A 23944-nucleotide genomic window follows, 5' to 3' on the forward strand; every position below is an offset into this window, starting at 1 on the left:
TGCTGAACTGTGTTTCATCATAATGACGAAATTTTCCTTTCATAGAATGGCGTCAAGTAACTGTAAGAGAGACAGAGCGAGTGCTAAAAGGTCTAGAACCAAAAGCTAATAAGTCATGCCGACATTGTTTTCATTCTCATCTACACGGAAGACATTTATAGACTTCTTATTCAATATGTGCTTGTAGTTTTAAAATAGTGTAGTGTAGTCATTTTATGGTAGGTAATCTTACCTATTTGGTTTCAATTGTCACCACTCACGATGCTGTTTTACTAAAACACCATAATTTCATAATTGAAGTAACAAATCGAATGCTTAAAAAAAATTGTCTCCAAAAGTATTGAGTGTATTTTGAATAACATGGGCATTTTGTACTAGTCCGGTGTGTGTAAGAGTAGTAGGTAGGTTAAAAAATATAAATACAATTGTGCCCGGTGTATTTGTAAAGTTCGGTATTAGTTCGGTACGCCACTGAATCGTTGATTACGATGTATCCCCGTGTAGTGTACTAGCAGTATGTAATTAATTCGGCACCTCGCTCTCGGTAGGTACTAAGTTAACGAACCGCGGACTAATAGCTTCACCGCAGTACCTACACTCCCAGCTCTTTATGTGACTGTTACATTGCAATTCTTTTAGTTCTCTGGACCACCATACTGCCTGTGTCATGGTATTAGTGGAAAAAATGTGTAATGCAATACATTCCAATATTAGGGAAAAAACAAAATGTATTATTATGAATCAAAATATATTTTAATAAAAACGAAACTGAATTATTAAAATAGTTATTTTATATAAAATAATGTAAAACATATTTAAATACGTAATATGAAATACAAATTTGCATTTTTATAAACCTATATATTATATTGTACACGGAGTCCGGAAACTTTGAGCATTTCGATATTTTTAAACTTTTGGAGCCGGTTGTACGCTTCGATCTAAACATTCCAATATCGGACTAGATATAAGTTATATCACAAAATCGACTCCAAATGTTATGTATATTCACCTGTTTCATTTCGTTCTGTTTCCGGAGACCGTGCATAAAATAAGACAAAGAAAAATAAATATAAATTATAAAATTATAACGCAGGTTAATAATGGTACCCACCTAGAAGATTTTCTTATTAATAATCCGGTTAAAATAGGGATTGCGGACCCTTAACGAATAAATTGATAGGTTTCTGACAAGCTTTTAATAAAATATTAATGTATTGTCACGATGTCGGAACATGCAAGTGCATGAACACGTATTCTGAAATATTAGGAATTCGCTAAAATTTGAACAGGAGACGGCCTGCAATTCCGGATTACCAATAATTTGAAGAGATTATCGGTGTGGGTCTAGATTTGTTTTCGATACCTATTCTATACATAAACAAATGTTTCCCTTTAAATTACACATTTATTAAATGATTTTCGTCTAAAAGTGGGTGGGTCGGATAGCCAAAGCGTTGGAAGCTTGGCGTGGGTTAATTTATACAAATAGGTGGCGTATTGACTATTGACCTACAAATTCCACCTAATGATTACACAAAGCAGGGGATTTATCATTATAAAATACCTACCTTTGATGCACGACACATGAGACTTGTCGTTCCTGAGGCAGACACAAAGACGCTCTGCTTCAGCTACACATGCTACACATCATCTCTTTTTTATGTGAGTACCAACTAGCACAAGAGTAGCACAAGAGTCCCGACTGCTCCCGACCGTCTGGGGCCAGTGAGACTGTGACATCCACAATCGGGGTATGTTGTGAGGCTGAAGTTAGTGGGAGGGGAAGGGGATGGGGGTGAGGAAGATGGAGAAGTTCGGGGCTATTCAGATCTGGTCACCAAACACGGCTAAAGCCATTTCAAGCAACTTTTTGAAATTGTTTATTTTATTTTATTTGGTTCATTACTTATATTTTAACACATTATTTGATAATGTTGGCCTCACTGGGTGCTTTATCCGTGCTGAGGCCCCCTTTTTACACTTACAACAAATACTTAATAAAAGGATGATGTGAAATGAAATGATAAATTGAGAATAAAAGAAAACAGAGCATTAACATTAAATAAAATACAGATAATCAAGTAAAATAAAATAAAATTTTAATAAAGAAAAATAAATTAAAATTTTTGTAATTCTGGTATCTTCTATGAGGCTGTACGTAATGTTGTGGGCATTGTAATAATGTTGTATTTTTCATGTAAATATGTTTTATTGTGATATTTTTGTAATTTTGTCTGTTTTTTTCGTTAATCCGTCTTTTTGTTTCGTCTTTGAAACTTTTTTTTTTGTTTTCCTTCTTTTTTATATCTAATGGAAGATTGTTGTATGCTTTGATTTTATTTTAAAAGAGGACAAACATTCTCGTGTTACGAATAACCTGAAAATATTTGAAAATCTTCTACTACCACCACAGTAAGCGGAATATGGTGCTTGTGTTGTGATGGAGGGCATAGCCAGCCGAGGAATTGAAAACACTACACTAAAGTACACTAGTCCAAAGCATGTGTTTACCGTCGGAGTTTTATTTAATGCTATTCTAATTGGTCTATTTATGCTAATTTGGTTTTGTTGAAGTTTGTTTTTTAGTCAAAAATGTAGTTTAGTAGTGTTTTTGTGTGTAATTGTCGTATGTCTAGTACGTCAAATATGTGGAATATTTGGTCTCTGTCAGTCATTCTAGGTTGCTATGTATATAATCTATTAATTATTCCAATGCTTATTGTGTGCCTCTTTTTTCTCTAAATCCATATTGTTTTTCAGAGATTATTTTTTTCTTCCAGATATTTTAAAATTTTGTTTTTTTTAATACTACTCTTATTTCAAGGATCTCCAATAGTGAGTTTAACAATGTGATTGGTCTAACTAACTATAGGTTATATCCATTTGTCTCCTGTTTTATAAATAGGGATTACCAACCCTTGTTTAAGTGTACTAGGAAAGCAGGCTTGTGTTATGCTTAGTTTGATTAGATGTGTTACAAGTTTTAATATGTTATATTATTTTTGCAATCTGTTGTTATTTCATCTAATCCCGGAGCAATGTTATTTTTTAACCGTTTGAGTGCCAAAAAAATTAATACAGTTGCTTGTAAAATGCCACCAAAAAACATTTTTTTTTATGAAACTATATATTTTTTTAAAACCCAATAAATTCTTTGAATTTTCAAGGATTTCGATGATTTTATCGGTGTTTTATTAAATAATATTGGTTTAGAATCACGCGGAGGAGGATCCCGAAGTCCAGGCGTTTCGAAAAAATGAGAATTTTACGTACAGACGTACGCGCGAATCAGAACACGACTGACGCAATCGACGGAAATCGACGATCGGCAATCTTCGTTAAAACACGAATCGACGAAAATCGACGATTGGCACCCAAACGGTTAATGTGTTAATTATTTTGTCAATTTCCTCTTCCCTAGTTGTTATTTTGTAATTGTTTGCTGTGTTGTTTGTGTATTAATATATAATCTATTTGACTGTGTTAGTCAAATAGATTATAATGTGTTCTGGGTTTCACAGAATTTGAACAATTCATAAAGTTTCAAAGTTGATTTACAAGTTCTGTGTAGGGTTTTCGGCTTCAAATTATACTCGAACAGCTACGTCCAGGGCTTTTTAGGTTTACGAGTTCCCCAGTATTGTCGTTTCACATCATTGAAATGAACCTTCTCTACTGATTGATGAAGTATAATGAATCCTTATAAAAGTCATCACAATAAATTGTGGCGGTTTCGTGGCAAAGTGATTTAGTGTCCTGATAGTCGTCCAGTCGCAGTCGCAGTCCGGTGTCGGGTCCTGCAGAGCTCAGAGCTGACCTCCTCGCTGACCTGACCCTGACAGGAGTCGAACAGGTCACGGCTGGGTTCTCAGTCTCGCACTGAGATGCTAATGAAGCTTTATGGGAGACACGCATTACTTGTTACATGGTGTTATCGTCGCCTTTTCCCTTCAGACGCGCAGATTTACATAATATATTGTCAGAAGGCACAAATTCAGTGCATTTCAACATCAACATTCAAATTTTGCAACTCGTAGTAGTGTAGCGACCTCGGATCCAATTTTTTTATTTATATAAAGTATGATTATACATTATTTTATTGATGCCTGTCTCACTACGAAATAAATTGTGTTGAAACAGACGTAGGAGATACATAAAATAAATGCATATACATAAATAATATACAAATACTAAGGTTAAGGCAGTAAGTTAGCACCACGTCGAGTAACATTTGGAATCGGGCCGCTAATAATAACACTCCCTATGTAGATGGCAATAAGGTTTAAATTCCCGCTCAACACCAGCCGCTTGTTTTGATTTATGCAAGAAAACAACATCGCCATAAAATGTGTTTTATGAAGAATTTCATTTGTAACATTATACAATAGAACAATAACAGAAAATTGATTCGTAAGTAAATTAGGAGATTTATAACTTTAAGCATATTTTATGGACACGATTATTTTTTCTAGACCTAAAAAGACTAATAAAAAAACACTTTATTATTTTAAAGACCAAGATGCGTTCTTCTCACAGTTTTTAATTAAAGCATAGAAAATATTTCTGAACGATCAAATTTTTAAACCAAAAACACATGCCTTTGCATTGCTACAAAGTGTTTCGCCTTAATTGCTTTAAGGTTATTTTTTGTTTTTTTTTTGTTTAATTCGTAGAACTCCATTTAATTTTTAAAAAATAAAATTAAAATCAAATTTAATGATTTATGACTAAGGACGGGTTGTTTCGGAGAATCTGAACAATTCATCAAATTTCAACGTTCATTTTCAAGTTCTGTGAAAGATTTTTTCAAGTTCTGTTTTTATTTCAGTTTTGTCAAGCAACTAGCCTACAATGATATAAAAACAGAACTTAAATAAGTCTTTCACAGAACCCGAAAATGAACGTTGAAATTTGATGAATTGTTCAAATTCTCCGAAACAACCCGTCCTAAGTATTTTTGGTTTTATTAGAATTTAACTATTTAAGAAATATATTTGTTCTGCGCCCTTGAGGTGATTTCTCACAAAAACGGCGCCATATAAATTAGCCAAATATTATTATTATTGTCACAATTATTTTATCAGTAAATCGATTTAACCAGTAATAAATAATTTTAAATTGGGAGGGGGTGAAATAGAATCATATAGATAAGTCTAAAACCACAGTTTGAAAATGGCCATGAAAGCCGAAACAGCTGTAACAATAACAAAAAATACTTGTAAAACTTAACAATTATATTATTAAATTTGATTTTAATTAAATTTAAATAAAAATAAAAAAATGCTTTAAGGTTGATAGAATATTTTTTTACTGCGATGTTTAGGTTAATCCTATAAATGAGAACAATATTACAAAATTTTTAGATGCATTTAATGCAGAAAGAAAAGATGAAATAAAATAGATGTAATAATATTTATGGAAGTTGAGTTTGGTGAGATTATATTACTAGCGGTATCGCTATTCAACCGATTAAAGGACATTAAACAAAATGAGATTATCTGTCTATCTTCCATTTATATAAAGGAGAGTGACTGGCGGACAGGCGGCATGGATTTGGTTTTTATACAAATCTACAGTTTAATTCTGAGACTAAGACTAGTGAAATTTTGCCTGCTTGACGTTTAAAATAAGAGAAAGTTCAATGTCAACTTTAAATGTCTAAAAGCTCTGCCCAAAGCCCGGGCAACGCCGGTGACTTCCTTTAATAAAATGATAAAAATGGCACAAAGCTGTATGAAAAATGCATTTACTATACTGAATGCAATTATTATCCTTGTCTTTCACAACACACATGAACAATAGATACTCTCCTTAATAATAAACGTAATAATAATAACATATTATTGAAGGTGAATTAGAACCACGGTATCACAATTATATTTCCATTTCATCTATGTACATACTTTATTGTAATATCGTTTAAATTCTAGTTTTATTAATATTTATGTTGATGTATGTTTCATAATTGGCGTGAATATCAATTTAATCTTTCTTTCGCTAATCTGACTACCTACTTTTCCTTTTGTAATATCAAATTATCGTAATTATTGCGCTATTAATTGTTTTAAAAAATCATTCTAATTCGTTTATACCACAAATCGGAACCGGTAACCGGATAACTCTACAAAATGACAATTCAACACACATTTAAAAAGTGAAACAAAAACTAGGTTAAATGGGTTTCGTGCACAGACATAATATGTCTATGGTTTCGTGGGTTAGGTTTATAGGTTAGTTTTTTCATCGCTTTGAATGACTTATCACTTTTTAAATGTGCGTTGAATTGTCACTGTGTTGAGTTATCATGGAACATTCATTTTCTTTTGCAGCAAATTTTCAAAGAAAGTCTATTATTAAAGCAATTGATACTCGGAAAATGACTAGGTACACAATAAAACATAAATGCTCTTTTCAAAAGCATTTTTTTTCATTTTGGAGGTAAAGGAACTTGTGGGGAATTTGAACATATGCATTGACAAAATTGGTCCACATTCACATTAGAACCCATAGACATATGAATATTAGTAGACCTGCCCTACGTGATTAAAAGCGTATTATCCCCACTCCCCATACCGGTTCCATTGGAACCGGCTGTGCTCGCGTATGGCCTCAAGTGAAATTTGAAAACTTGACGTCATCATTCTTGTGCGAACTATGGTCGAGGCATCATCGGTTCATTTTACGAAATAACACGGCAGAATGTTGACTTGTGCTATGAAAACTTGTAAAAATAGATGTGAAAAAGAGAATAAACCCAATTGTCGTATTACATTCCATATATAAGCATTATTTTACTTTATTTTAAGCATATTGACAACATATAATATGGATCAGTTGTAGAAACATAATATACTATCACATCGAGAAACGTCTGGACGCGAAACACAAAGCTGGTTGGTTACTGGGAAGTAAATTATGAACATTTATAAAAGTGTCTTAACTAAATACTTAAACGAAATATTCGACTCTGAAAATAGAACCGAATTTTTTTGCCGTATTTGGACTTCGCAAATTTGTTCATAACGTGGCGAGTAATTTGCGCTCCCATGTAAAAATGTCTATTCATTCAAAAGCAGATTTTACGTTTAAGAAGTAAATGGTGATATTATAATGCGAGATGACTATTTACTGTCAGATTGATTTATTGACGAATCACAGTCAGCTTCACTCCCTTCGTTCTTCAACAGTTGATTTTACCCCTCGCCATTATCTTCTCGTCTATTAATTCCTATGTCTGTATTAGAACCGATGAAAATGTTGTAGTGCAGGTTTTTAAATACTAATAATAATAATATTTAACAGCTGCGGTCAACGATGTGTTTTTGCACTTTGTTTCAATACAATAACATTAGTGACGAGATTCTAACACTTAAAAAAACCTAGAAATTTTGAGACTGGCTACTTGTGACGTCACAGGTCAAGTCCATAGATTTGGTGCTTTTTCGGGAGACCGGAAAAATTAAAACTTCAGAAGGTCATTATTGCTATTTTGGTTAAATGGACTGGAGTTCCTTATTATGTCACGTCTTGCTCAAGAATGTCACGTAAGATTTTAGGCAAATATGTGATTAGGTCGATATCCTGTCAACGGTAGGTACTTCCCTATTGTGTGTAGAATACATTCCTTCTTTGCTAGGCTAACTTATAATAACTACTTACCCATACATAATTCCTTTTGAACTGAAGTTTAAGACATGCTTACACAAACAAAAAAGGGACCTAGGTACCTACTCATTTTATTTAAACTGATATTTTTTTATGGTAAAGGTAAACAGATAATGATACAATATGTACCGCAGGCATAATATGTACTAACTTATTCCTCGGAATAAAATATTAGGAATATCGCTACATGTATCGCTATACCGACGTGTCGCGTCGTTGCAGATTTACTCTTAGAATAATATGATGATTAAAAAGTGCAGTTATAACTTTCATATTTTTGATTGTTTAGACCAAATTTGGTTAGTTATTTTCAAACTGGTATTGAATGAGTAGGTACAGAGTAAGAAAGTACCGAATAATTGAGTAATAAGTGAACTAAGTAGGTATTGAAGGGGTATTTACTGAGTCATATTCACCTGTTGAATAGGTTCTGAGTAGGAGTAGGTGTACTAATGAGACCCATGGGTAGGTACTGAATCAGTAGGAACCTACAGGGTTGGTACCAAAACCAAGTAGCGCGACTACTACGGGAGGTAGGTACTGTAGGTAGGTACCGCCGCAATAACACCGCCTTCAATGGGCATCCATTTCATTGGGGGCATATTTCAAAATAACAGCTTTCTCGCTAATGATTCGTTCGGACCAAATGTGGGACCCAATAAAATGCTAAAATTGATTGATCGGCGATGTAATCACTTTGATTCGGTCAATTTACGGCTCTGAGGGTTTGATAATAAATCCACTCCCCGCCGCCTTATGGAATATGATTATACATGTATTGGGAACTCATCAATCCCGCAAATAGCGTACAATCTGACAGCTCACAAATTAATGGCCAATCATCTCATAACGACGTGTTTTGTAAACTTTTAACGGCTACAAATGTTCTAGGTAAAAAATATTATGAATAATAAAATGGCGATGAAAAGAAATTGATCTTTACATAAATTTCAGCTCGTTGGGCTGTTAATCAATATTAAATAATTTTATTGAATACACCTACATAAATTATACGTCAAACTATTAAATTACAAAATTACAAACGCGGGCGGCAGGTCGATTAGCTGTTTTACGGTTAACAAAAAACTTCCGAAGTTCAACTTTTCATTATCTCACTATACAATTTAAAAAAATACTACAGTACCTACGGACGAATAATTAAAATATTTATAGTTTATACTAATTATAAATAGTAATAGCAATTCAACACTCCTTTAAAAAGTGATATCTATGTATAATGTCACGAAAAGTTACGCAAAAAACATAGGTTACGAAGGTTAAGTTTATAGGTTAGTTTTCATTCGTTAAAGTGTGTTGAATTTTCATTGTGTTGACATATTAATTAAAATGAGTATTGCTAATTTGAATCTCTTCAATTTCATTTCAAAGTGTTCATTTTGTCATGATATGTTTTGTCACGTGACATCGTGATAATATATTCATAATTTACTAAAAGGTAATCAGAAAACCTGTTAATTCATTTATTAAGACCTGTAATCCTGTTGTTTTAACCGGATTATCAATAATTTTTAATAAATTAGCAAATCATTTTTCTCCGTGCACGGAACCATTTATAGAACAGACAATCTCGCTGAGTTTTCACTCAAGTTATAATTGGTGTTGTGTTGTTGTAAAAACCACAATAATCCACACAACGCTCCACCGCGTAGCTACTCATTGTTGCATTCAAATTCATACACACTTGGCGTGTTCCTTGTGGTGTCCTGGGGCGTCCCCGACTCCTTCTATTATTCACTTTTTTTTAAATCTCTACATTCCTAGTACATTAAATATCTGTAAAATAAATATAATCTACATTCCTTTGTTGAATTAATCAAGTAGGTGCGTGGCTACAAATAACTCTGTTTATTTACATAACCTATTAGCCAAGTCATCTCCCGGAGTTTATAATTAATGGATTAATCACCAAATATAATCGAGATCTACAGTCTGTAATTCTGTGCTACTGAATAAACTTCTGTTTAAATGACTAAACGAAATACGTAAGTTGAATGCGCACCGCATGCCCCGGAGGGACGGGGGAGAAATGGTGGAGCAGGGAGAGCATTATTTGAGGTGTTAAACAAATTAAAAAAGGTCACTTATTAATTGCTGACCATCTATCAAATGAGATTGTTTGGTTTAAATTGTTGTTCTAGTTATATCAGAAAACTTAGATTAATGCAACTACGAATAAATTGAGCTCGTTTACTGACAGATCGCTTATTGGATAGTCTGTCATCTTTCCTGTTTTAACCATCCTATACGGAACAAAATTACTGATATATAATATTGCTGATTTATTAAGAATCTCTTCAAATTTATTATCCGGTTAAAAACAGGATTGCAGGTTCTTAACGAATAAATTGATAGGTTTCCTAATAAACTGTCGGAAAATTTTAAACATTGCAGTTTTTCCTATTAGGAATTGATAAAATAGTGCTAGTGCAATATGCACATTAAAAAAAGCAGCGATTGATTAAAAAAATAACATTTTTGTTAACAAACAATTATTTCATAATTTTTAAAATATACATTAAGGAATATACAGCTAATTAAAAATTCGTCACGCTAATTAAAATAGAATAGATCCATTGCCAATTTTAGTGAGAATTGAAGCAAATGTACCGCACTGAGTTTTGGCGGCCAGTAAATAATGTTTATAAGACAAGGTATTTTATGCATAGCACAAAGGATAACAAATTATTATAAGTAATAATTATTCGCCTGAAATACCCATGCGAATAGAAAATAAATCCCGCCGACGGGAATTGAACCTGCACCCTTCTGATTTCCAGTCAGATGCTCTAAAACACACGTCGGATTATTCCCAACCCACCAAATAATTCAATATGTACTAGTATTTCATTCAACAATAAATCCTCCTTTATTACATTATCAACTATTCTTTATCGTATTTTTCACCTGTAAACAACCTTATTTTTGTGGGAAAGGCTTCGTTATTGCTTCTAATGAATAATGCATGCAAGAACGTCGTTCCATTTCCATTTACGCACCTCATAAAAGATTTTTCACATAAAAAAATGTATTTACGTGGGGCGCTGAAGGAAAATATGTTTTAAAGGCAGAGTTAAATAAGTGAAGTGGTGAAACGGTGGAAGTGAAGTGGTGGAAACAAGAATCCTTTGAAATACCCGCTCGCCGCCGGGTCAACAGTCAAGACCTCTCTTTATATAAACGTTCACACGCGTAACAATGACATTATACGCACATTGTATCGGTACAAATCATTCCTTTGTTGCGTGAAGTATCATTATATCGTTAGCAGAGAGTTAATGCAGGTTCACCCATTTCATTACCCAGTGACCCGTGAGCATTTGCCTGCATATCACAGCAATGTACATTATATACCAAGCAGGGAACATTTGCTAACAGTGAACTCATCCTATCGAGCAAATCAATCTCACCCATCAGTTCTCTGAACAACACGAGACTTGGCCGCTGGACTACTTGTTGCTTGGAGCCGAAGTTGGTCACACGGAGTTAAATGCTGTGTAGAGTGTATGGTCTATGGCAACTATGGACGTGATGCAGTACAATCATTACAAAGTGAACAGACAAAACAATGGCTCTATCTTTGTCACCAGTCATGAGATAGCAGAGATATTGGTACTTTCTAGATTTGCAATGTGATGAGAATGCATTTGAATAATGGTTTGCTAACAAGCAGTGTACATTAGGTATAGAATGACTGTTGAATGAATCGTCATCAAAGTCATCATTATCGACAGTATAACCCTTCGAGAGTCTTGGTCGTTCCTTAAATACCAATAAACATGGTATAATAAACAATTCACAGGGGGTCTATCACAGTGAAATCGATAACTTTACAATGTCAGATCGATAGGCGTAACTACCGATGATTTTATACCGATTTTCCGAGAACGGTCCAGTTTTTGATACCCAGACCGATGTTACGCTGACAACACTGTCGCATCTCTCTATGAATTGATTTCACTGTGTTAAACCCTTGATATCCATTTATAATGATAATTTCAGATGTATTGTGTATTAGTATGCGCAAGTGTTCACTTGAATCAGCATCACTATCAGCGCTACAATTCTTGGAAAGTCGAGTCAAATCTTGCCTGCTGTTGTCTCCCAGCAGTTTTAGTCAATTGTTCAAATGGTGACATTAAATTTAATGAACTACATTTAAACATGTTAAACCAAACTGAACTAAACCTGCCAATAAGGATGATGCAGAAGCGTGCTGTGGGCGGGTACAAATACCTCGTAGAATCGTTCAGAAAGTCTCGTATTGAATTATTATCAGCGGCGAGAAAAAACTGTATTCCGTGTGAATATTGGGCGAGTTACAAAACCCGAAACATGGGCTTACATTTCAGGCACTTCATCACGAATATTTATGTGGCGCCGCGCTCTGTTACCAATAATCTTACTGGAAATAACCAACACCTACTCCGTAAATGCCCAGCAAGAACAGCGCCTCTAGCAGCAGATGAAAGAATAAATTGTTCTAATTTCATAAACAGCCATTTTTTTAAATTAATTATACAGATACTGGAGCTTTTTTCACGTTTTCTAAACAAGCGAAAATTCTATAAACCCTACTCTACATTTTAACCCTTCAGACCTCTAGCATATTCCGACAGAATTTGTGTATATTTCCACGTTGATAATTGCTTTGCGTTAAAATTTCTGACCGTAACCGAAAACTAAACACTATTTTTGAAGGACGATGAAAATACACTTTCAAATATTATTATTTGAAATAAACGTATAACTTTTGAAATATTAACACTTTGAATGCAAACACAAAATGAACCACCTTACGTTTTTTTGTTGTAAACACCGATATAGGTAAGTTAACGAAAAAAACCACACATTTTATTAGACGTATTATGAACAGTATTGGGTATGTTTAGCGTGTCATTTAAAAACAATTCATAAAAAACTCACGAAGGTTAATAATTTCTTCTCAAATTGCGATCAGAATCTTTGGTTTCATTGAGGTATACATTTTATTTTATCTAGATTTGAATAAAAGCGTGGTGTTTTCTCTTTCTAAAACCGTTTAGATCATATTTCTCAAATGACAGTAAGGGAGACCCAACGATTTCTGTGGGACCATAAGAGTTGAGGTTAAATCATAATGATCAACTTTCTTTTTTTAACAACCACTATTTTTTAATAAAAAATATCAACATGTTGAAAAACCAAAGGTTTTTTCATCCAGGATACAAACATGTTTCTTCATTTATTTAATATTCACGGTATAAATATACCATAAACATTAATTGTATGTCACAGTATACAAGTATAAGAATATACTTAACATAATTATTTTTAAATAACAATTAACGTTAGCATTTGATCGTACGACGACAGAAAGTATAAAATTAATACAAGTTATAGAAAAATACAAAAATAGGAAATACACAAGAAGTACATACACACACGTAGTTAAATTAAAAATGATTGAAAATATACGATAATATAGCCTTCTTGTACCTTCTTTTCTGATATTTTTTTATTGCAAATAGAGATGTAAACACAGTTGATTATTTTCATTTCATTAAAAATGTCGCCACAAAGTAAATTTCAATAATATAAAAAAATTGCAAGTAATTATTTGAATAATTTTCTTAATTAGTGTTTAATCAAATATTTGTATATTTCGTCTCGTATGTAATTTACTCATTTCCTCTCCTCCATTTAGTTAGATAATAAGTTTGAACAAGATCTGCGGCCATCTTGCTTATGTACTGTGTAGGCCCTCTACCCAGGTGGTATTGATACAGAGAGAATATCGAATTACAACAATGATTAACACAGCCAGTTAGCCGCAGCAGTGCCAGGGCCGGTGCCAGTGCCAGTGCCAGTTCCAGTTCCCATGTGTTATTCGGTGATTTGGCCTGTAATTGGTGGCCGCGGTGATTCGTTATTAGATGTGAGCTTGACAGATTTATTCCCCAGATTCGTGGGCCGGGCCCAGGGACCGGGGACCGGGGACCAGGGGTCGGGTCGGGTCAGGTCAGGCCCCATTAACTCATTGCCGCCCCATGCCTCAATGGGCAGATGCGCCCGCGATGACTCAGTGCCGTCGCCCGCTATAATCTCTGTAATAAAACCCACCTGAAAATGACGAACGGCCGTGATTTGTGAGCTGGTGCTGCTTGCTGTTATGGCCGATTTGGAAATCTTTAATAATAATATTTGGATGATTTGTATAGCGCCGTGTTTGTGAAAAACCACACGAAGACGCTGTACAAATATATAATTTACTTCTGAAATGCTCTGTCTTATTATTAAGGTTAAATGTAACGTTCGTTATATTTTTCACGTTCATAGACGGCGCCGATTCAATTATTTTATGAAAATACTATTTCTGTAAGTTATATTTTAAAATATTGAGACGAATTATTTGTTTGCGCCGGTACATACGCAATACTTTCAAGAAAGGCATACAAACAAAATTTTGAATCGGTGATTCAATCCAATATTGTATTTGATGCCTTTCTCGAAAGAATTTAGTTTTTGTGTAGACAAAAAATATTCATATTCATTTTGCGTTTGTACGGACGCAAACAAATGATTCGTCTCATATTTTTTTAAAGCATAACTTGCAAAAACAATATTTTCAGCACATAATTAAATTAGTGGCATCTGTGAATGCGTAGATTACAACGAATGTTACATTTAACCTTAACTATAGACTAGAGAAACCATTATAACAACTTATGGTTTACAGATTGCATCCACCGATTCGTCGATGAATTATTCAAAACTACATGTACCAGGCGTTTGACCAGTGAACGTGTTGCTGCGTAATGCTACGTATACATACGCGAGCCGAACTGCCGAACTGAACTTCAACTTATTGGAAAGGAACGCAGCAAACACCGCTTGCAGTGGATTCGTTACTTTCCCGTAATTCGCGTTTCGGTTCGCAAATGTATACCTACCCTGAATGTGCAAGTATTATACTCTGCATAGGCAGTTAATATAGAGAACCATGCTTCCGGAGGTCACTAAGATTAACACTGTTTATTGTTTATTAGAGAAATTTAGATGCAGTTCAGTACGGACAACATTTTAAAGCGATCGTTTTGTTAAAATTGGATACAATTACACAATTTTTAAGTCACCACCTCGGCTGAACGTGATTTGAGCGGGACAAAGATGAAAGACCAAATATTTGGATGAATAATTATATTCACTATATGGTGAACGATCATCAAACTAATAGTTACTACTTACTGCAGGATTTTCCGGCTATATATTTATTGCAAGCAATTTGGAGACCAAAAACTACTTTTCCGCAAAAAAAAGAACGATATCCAACAGACAGTATTTGACCTCACCTGAGATTTTGTATAAAACTGTCTGTCGATGATGTTAACTCCGATAGAGTATTGAGATTTTGAGCAGGTAGAGGGAGAGACGAGAGAAGAGAGACGGGCAGAGAAACCAATTACTGGCTTGTTGAGCAAAAGACAAAATAACGCGAGCCCATTATTAAAAATAAACGAGCGAGCTGCTATCTTAATCAAAAGAAAAATCATTCTTTATTTGCCAACGGACTTTCATATTTCGGCAACAGTTTGATGTACCGAATAATAATTGCGCACTTAATAATCATGTATTTAGTGGAAGATGGATAGCTCAATCAAACGGTTGAGATTAACATTAATGTTAAATCTTTACAGCGTCGAAGAGAAATATATTCTCGTCTCTTGAAACTTGCAAAATAAATTGTTTTTTTTTAAGTATTATTTTGAGTATTGAAGAAAATATTAAGCAAAAAAAAAATCAGAAATTCATAGGTCCCATCTAGGAATTGAACCCAGAGCCTTGCTGGGCTGCTCTACCAACTGAGCTAATTCGACCCTATTTCGTCGACGGTCATATTAAACTCTATCATAACTTCGAGTAAGAACTAAGAACCTACCTTCATTTTCTTAACGCATATTTTCGTTGGCTGTTATCTTTATGTATGACCGCCAGATTCATCTCGAACAAAATGCAGTCTAGATAGTGTCTTGGATAAATACATCCTATTTTTATAACCTCAGTTGGTAGAGTAACGGCCTAGCAAGGCAAGGCGAATTTCCTGGGTTCAATTTCTAAATGCGACCGTATCTTTTTCAAATTTTCGTTTGAGAATCGCTAATATTGTCTTCAATAATTAAATAATACAATTAGAGGTTTTAGTCATTTATGACTTAATGACTGAAATTTGAATTCAGCACGTTTATCACAATTGACATAATAATATATTATTTTGATTGGGAAAGCAAAAAAAAAACTTAACATGAACATCGCAACACAAACATTCAATTAGCCCATAGCGCGGCGTGTGGTCCACTCTTATAAAGTGTCAACTTTGTTTACGATAAGCGCAACATTACATTTCTATAATGTTGAAAATTACAGTAGATTTATACACTACAGTTACATTAAGTAACTATGAACGCATCGTGTTCTATGAATATCATGTGGGATAAGCACCATAGGCAGTGATTCCCAAAGTGGGTGATATCGCCCCTTAAGGGCGCTGAAACGATCCAAAAATTAGTGATATCGCCCCCTAAGGGCGCTGGAGCGATCCGAAAAGTTGGTAATATCGACTATTATACTGGTGATAATGTACCTATTCGTAACTTACTAAAACTTCACAAGGAAACCTGTTAATTCATTCGTGATTACCAATTGTAAATTATTGCGATCCACAAAGTTAATGCGTTTTACAAATAGGTTATTAATGAATTAGCGATACTAATTTTTCTCTGTGTAACAGAGAGAGTTGTTTCTGAAAATTCTTACAACTAATGTTTGACCTTAAAAAAATCTTGTATTTTATAAAAATACAAAACACGTCATATTCTTACTAAAAATGTAGCACCGCTTATGAAAAGGATAGCCACTTAAGTAGTGTGAGCTCAATGAGCGTACAAATGAAATAGTATAAATATGAAATGAAATAGAAATAATACATGAACAGCCCACTGAAGTAGGTTCACCGGACTTGTTGTCTCAGAAACACATTTTCACTATCAATTAATCTAAGACGTTATCAAGAAGGTACATTTAAAAAAAACTTCACCTTCGACTGGGGTCCAACAGTTCAACTGTAAAAGCAAAAACACGAGTTAATCCCGGATAGCTGGATGTTAAAAAAACGTTTTCTTTCGAGCCTAACTTAATTACAAAGCCGATCGCAAATTTACGTTATTATCATTATTATTAATAGGATAACGTTTGTCGTACACTCTCGATTCAAACAGAAGTGAAGCTATCTACAATCGTGTACAAATGTATTTTTACCTGCTAGTTAAGTATGAAAAGACCGAGGGCTGAAAAGATATCTTTGAAATGGGGATGGTGAGCCGCATAAGTTTGAGAAAGTTTGATTTGACAGTTTGACGGACCGAGGAAGTACCCGAACTGGCACGGTCAACCTGAATATGTTCAACTGATGATCTACTCGGTAGATGGATCCTGGGTCCCGGTTGAGGGTCCCCTGATCATCTCTCGCCTGAAGGAGACGAGGTGTAATGGCTGAATTTACAATACCCGAACCGCGCCCAGCAAATTGGGTGCGCGACGAGGAACAGATTTCAATCACGATTCTCGTACAGAATACATTATAGTATGCACACGGCAGTCAAACTGTTGCCATGCTAATATAGGTTGAGCGGTGAACAGAACAGGGTTAACCAAATTCACATCAAGGTAACTGATGGACTGCTGAAAATGGTGCAATTCGATTTTCAATCCACCTACGGATTAATGTTTTTTACAGAAGATTCACCGTTCGATATTTCTATTGATTAAGCAGAGAGATTCAATCTATCTGTCTTCTATATATAAAATGAAATAATGTCTGTGGCGGTGTGGCTTTGTTTTCTAAACACATACAATTTTATTGTAGAAAGCAATCACTTTGTGGTTTGACATATTTAATAAAATAAAATACTTTTTTGTTTTAAAAACCACGATATTTATTAATTTAAGAACCGTATTTATTAATTTAAGGTTCTTAAATTAATAAATATCGTGGTTTTTAAAACAAAAAAGTATTTTATTTTATTACATACAATTTTGTTCCGAGATTGATTAAATTTTACACACTTGACTTTCAAAACAAGAGAAAGGTCACTGTTTATAGGAGATTTTGAAAAACCACCCCTCCTCCTTTCTCACGCCTTTTGAACGCCGGGGACTTCAGCTTATAGATATTCGTAGACGGTGTATACAAGATCTCCAACATCAGATTTGCAGGTGAAGAAAATCCCAATAATGTTTTTGAATTATGGTCTATACCATATTTCAAAAACATTACATTACCTACCTATGTAGGTAAATCCATTTCGGATTGTTTTAAAATCAATACCATTCTATGACATCTTTATTCTTACGCAATAATGTTATCACATGCTCAATTTAAAACATTAAATAAGCAGTCAACGCACAATAAATAATATTAAAACTAAGAAAACGTGAAGATGCCCTGCCTGGTTGGCTGGTTGGTAGTTGGTAGGTTGCAAACAGCCCGTCACAACAACACTCTTGTAGATGAAGAGATATAATTCACATTCACTGCTTTACTATAATTAACTTCCCGCGTGTCGTCCATCACGTCCGTGATATGTATCCAATACTTACAGCTGTCATTTCATCAACACACACACCTGTAGATACAGATACCTGTACCTATACATGCAAAGTTACATACACGCTTATCGCGTTTGAATAGTGGAACACGTTTCGACGAGATATTAGTATGCAATAGCACCTCTAATTGTATAACTCTATGAGTGTAAGGGAATTTATTAGCGAATTAGTACTAACCATGTCATAACTTTATTGTTGTAGTGAAAGATATTTTTAGTTCATGTGACTCTATGAGGAACATGACATGAAATTAATTGCAATAATGCAAAGATGCCAATAAGGGAATGAATGGTTTTAAAATGAAAATTATCATCGTACCAAACTATATATATGGGTACCAATCTTGTCAGGCAGCTTTATTAATTTTGTAAATCTGAGTGAACCTTATAATGCGGTGACCAAAGAGATGAGTTATTCTCGATTTGGCTCCGGGCTAATGAAAGGGCTTTACTAATAAATCTAATTGCACACAACCAACCATTAATATATGATAAAAGGTTCTTTGGGGGACAGCATTTGAAAGTAAGAAGGGTAAACGCAGGAAACTCCATTAATGGAGGACTGAACGCGGTTGGCGCTAACAAAAATTGTCCAAAGAAGCGAAGCTAGCAGCCAGTGGCTACAATGGACTGCTAGTACCTACGCTGATATATGGCAGTGATGCATGGACCTGGCAAAACTGAGGCGTGTGTATCTCGTAAAACCACGTATGTTTTCATAGAAATGTGGAGATTCGCAAAGAATGCGAGTAAGTGTAAGAGTAATGAGTAAGATTGAGAAATGCTAAGATGGTTTGGGCGTGTAGAATGAAGAACTGAGTGTAATGAGAATATATATATGACGCAAATGTGAATGGTAGAAGTAGTCGGGAATGCCCGAAGAAGACATGGCATCAAGTGAATCAGATTCTTGAATCGGGCCATATAAAGGGTACAATAACAGATTAGAAGCGAAGGAGTGTGTGCCAAGACCGAGTTGTTTGGCGGTTCGTCTAGTCTGCCTACCTCTGTGGAAACGGCGTGATGGTTTGTTACGAGACAACAATTTATTAGAACAGAACTAATAACGCAATTGCATGCAGCCCCATACACCAGGGTGACAATGGTAATTTTGATTATTAATTTAGAGAAGTTCAGTAGTTTTAGGAACAGATAGACATTCCCAGGTTACGAAAAATCCATAAATATTTGAAATATTCTTTCTACCATCACAATAAGCGGAAAATGTTGATTGGGACTTAGCTAGCACAGGACTATGTCAGCCAAATTACGATTTGGCTGACATAATGTAGGCATCGCTTCGGACCAACTAACTGAATTCCATTTAAAAATTACATTTGTTTGTATCAGTACAACAATTGGTAGCTTTCCACGCAAGATTCTATGCAGTTTCATATGCCAATAAAATTGAATTAAACTATTATTACACGATACATTTTTTTATTGATTTAATAAAGAATACGCAATGAAATGAATTGAGACATATCTCATTCACCCACGTGACCACAGGCCGCCCGCAGCATCCCATAAAGATAAAAATGTAAAATAATTAATTAATAATACCTGCTGGCGTCCATTACTCCTGGGAGAATCGGTCATGGACGCGTCAGGTTTTTAACTCAAATATTGGTTCAACAAAGAAGATAATACACTGCCTGTTAATGTCACTTTATGAGCCACTAAATTAATCCAGTCTCTGAATTATTTTAATATCGTCTCTCTCTTCTAGTGGGATTATATTCTCCCACTGAACTTCAATATAACATACATACCTACATGGTGTCCGGAAATTAGTAGTACAATCCTGAAACTGGTGCATCGCATTTGGAGTCGATTTTGTTGTATCTTATATCATCTCTCATTTCGCTTTAGTACATGATCATCTGTTTTTTTTTATTAATAATTTTTCTAGTACATACATTGGTATAGTTTTACAAGAAAGGAAACACTTTTTTTTTATATAAACAGTTAAAAAGTAAAGAATAATACATTTAGCAGATTAACCAAAAACTTCCCACATAGGCATCGCCAGTTCGTGGGTATACTTGTGTTTATTAACAGTTAAAATACATACATTATCTTTGTAGAAGATTGGAAAACAAAATTGAAAAAATAAAAAATCAGTGTTAACAGAATTACTATTAAAAAGACATGATTGAAAAATATTAAAAAAAATAATAATTAAAAATGTTAAGTTACATCAGGTCTACAGCAGGTCGGATGTTACGGCAAGTAAATGTTTGTATCAATGGTATTTATCCAAGACTCCATATGATTCATCAAACAGTTAAAAAGTAAAGTAGAACTCATTTAACAAAATAACCAAAAAACAAACAAAAAACCAACCATTTGTAAAAGTTAAAAATTTTACTCATATACATACATTAAGAAGATTAGAAAAATATAAAAAAGAAAAGAAAAATGTTAAGATACATCAGTTCAGATGTTACAGCAGGTCAGATGTTACAGCAAGTAAATGTTTGTATCAATGGTATTTATCCAAGACTTTATTACATTTTTATATTTTTTGTAGGAGGATTTATTTTTACATTCAATTTCTGTAGTCTTATAGAGAGCATTATTCATTTTTGGTTTTATAAAATGTTAATAATTTAATCCCATTGTTCTATATAATCGTCGAACAATCACGTAAGCGTTATTCTTAAAAAAATGTTAACTGACTTATTAATGCATTATATCTATTAGAAGGGATTGTATTTCGACGCCCTAATATCGGATCCATTGGCCTAACTACCGGCGATTTTAAATCGGCATACGCCGCCCGTCAAACTGCCGCATCTATTTAAGAATTGACATTCCGAAACTAAACTAAACTAAAAATGGTAATAAATTTTCTGTTTTCACGGTTCTAATTGCTTATTTGTCCTATTGTTGATTTTTTATAATACATACATCGACCAAATATCGATCAGGATACATTATAAGTATGTAGATAATTAATAGAACCTAATTGGTTTTTCATATATTTATTTTACAATGTACGAGTATTTAATTAATTAATTATTAAATCGTATTATTAATCGTATTTAATTAATTAATAAATAACTGTTTGATTACTAAAGATACTAAAATATTTATTTTTTATTTGAGCTCTCGTTTAAGTAATTCGAGTCAGAAGTTGGAATTTTTTAGATAGATTATTTTATTTTATTTTTTTTTATTATCAATATATATAAAGTTTTTTTACAGGTTTTTTTTCGATGTCTGTCTCACTAGGATAAACCTGTGTCGAGACAGACGATTATGAAAACAATCGGTTGCTACTGGGTTACCATATTTTTTTTACTGTATGTAATGCGTTGAAACGTTGACCCATCTTCAAAAGTTTTGTTTGACCCTTTGGTTCCTGAAAAAAAAATATTAAAAAATCGACATTCTAAGATCGAAAAAAGTTATTTTGTGTTCTCCATGTGATGAGAGTTACCAGTTTCCCGCTTGTACCACTAGTTTCTGACACCGTATGTATTAGTATAAGTGACCCAAGACGGGCCACACAGAATCCCACACTTTGGCCAGTGTTTCGCAAACTTTTTTCTATCACACATTTTCATGCGAAACTAAAAAAAAAGTTATTATAAATTAAAATAAAATGCGTTAAGTAACTACTTTGTTTTATACCACTTTATATTTACCCTCCATCAATTTATACTTATCTGTTTTTTTACTTGTCAGGGCGGAAATATCTTCACAAAAGTACTAGTGTGGCCCTAGTATTAGTGGGTAGGGTGGGAAGTGACTACTTTTCAGTATTTATAGAAGCGTTGCTTGAAATATAAATACATTTAATTATTTTAAGGAACCAAATCTGATAAGTCAGGTACTTCTAAACTTTCCTGCTCATCTCATTCCCCTCCCTATTTTTTTTTCAGTTATAATATTCCCCCAAATTGAGGACGTCATAGTCCCACTGGCTCCTGTTGGGACTCTTGTGTGATATCACTTTAGACATAGATTTATAATATAAACGAGATCGAATTAATTTAACATTTTTAATAGTTTTAGACAAATTAATAATTTTATTCAACCTTTTTATTTAGGACTGGACCGGTGAACCATGAATTAATACAGGTTTCAAAACTAGAAATAACATCGAATTAGTTCGTAAATCTTCCTAATTACCTAAGCCATTTAATCATTGTACAATCTTCTTATTGTAAAATACATTTGCATTTTTTTCCTGGTAAGGTAGATACCTACATATCTAGTGAAGGGTTTATGATAATGTGACCTGGTTCGCACACGACTTGAACAATCCTTATGCGTCAAGATGACGAATCACATTTTTTGCTACAAGCGTTAGTTACAAATCATTCTCAAGAATGGATGAAAATGGCGTACTTTTAGTTTACGTACACGAAACTCCCCATAGCATACATAAACAGATGATGTAAGATCGGGGGCCTGCCACGTATATTATTATTATTTTTTTCACCATTTTCCAGAACAACTTGTGACTTCATGTACGGAACATTCATAAAAACTTCCAGCGAGTTCGAAGAAAAGTTTGACAGTCTGTTGCCAGGTGTTGTAGGTCTAACTCGGAACACTTAATTAAATGATGTGTTATCATGATTGTCCATGGCCAGGAACATTACTGTCTGCCTGATCTGTGCTCCGCGGGAAAGTATTGTTTATAATGTCTAAAACAAAGATTTAAATGCAAACAATCGCAAACCATCTAGCTGGTTACTTATATGTGGAATATAAGTCAATCGCATCATCACCGGTCTCTGTACCGGCTCTATGATATTGTTATTGAGGAACTTCGGGGGAGAACCAACACAATAATAAGGAAAAAATAAGCAAGATCTCTTCATATGAACATAGTCAAATATTTCTAGAGAATTTTGAACCGAGTGACGCAAACTCGCTCAATGTAAATGTTTTTTTTTTACAATTAGGTATATTGTTTGTTTATAAATGTTATATTTATTGTTATAATATTATTTTCCTTGGCATGTTATTTTTTAATCATTTATGAAGATAACTAACCAACAACTCTCAGTAAAAATATACAACAGACACTAACTACCAGGTAATGAAACGGTAACGGTCGTAACTGGGACTCGCACCCTGATCCTCTAGTCTACCAATTAAGCGGCACCTCATCACATTCCGTCATTTTTATCAATTTCATGTTTCAAATTTTGAATGACTAACATTATCTTCAATCATTTCTCATATTTTTGATTGTTTTTACAATCTAGATGGTGTCTCGGATATAATTATCAAATTTTATTTATACGGGAAATTTGTTATGGTACATCTTATTGAATCCCACAAACCTCACTGTATTATCAATTCTCAATGAAACAGACGGACGCAGAAAATAAAAAGGTAACAGTCGCACCAGGCAACACCAGGTGGGACTCGAACCCAGATCCTCAATTTTGAAATACACGAGGGAATGAATGCAAGAAAATCTTGGAAGCGAAAATTAACCCACTTCCTGATACCCGGTCGAGCTGAAACTCGACGGACAGACTCGTTGTCGACATGACAATATATTTTACCAATCACTTACATACACGCGGATACATATTCATTTCTCTGAAATTTAATGCTATGACAGCAGTTAATATACGAAATAAATG

The sequence above is a fragment of the Hesperophylax consimilis genome, chromosome 18 (genome assembly GCF_061612785.1).
Source record: "Hesperophylax consimilis isolate HC1 chromosome 18, BYU_Hcon_1.0, whole genome shotgun sequence".
In the NCBI taxonomy this organism is placed as follows: Eukaryota; Metazoa; Arthropoda; class Insecta; order Trichoptera; family Limnephilidae; genus Hesperophylax; species Hesperophylax consimilis.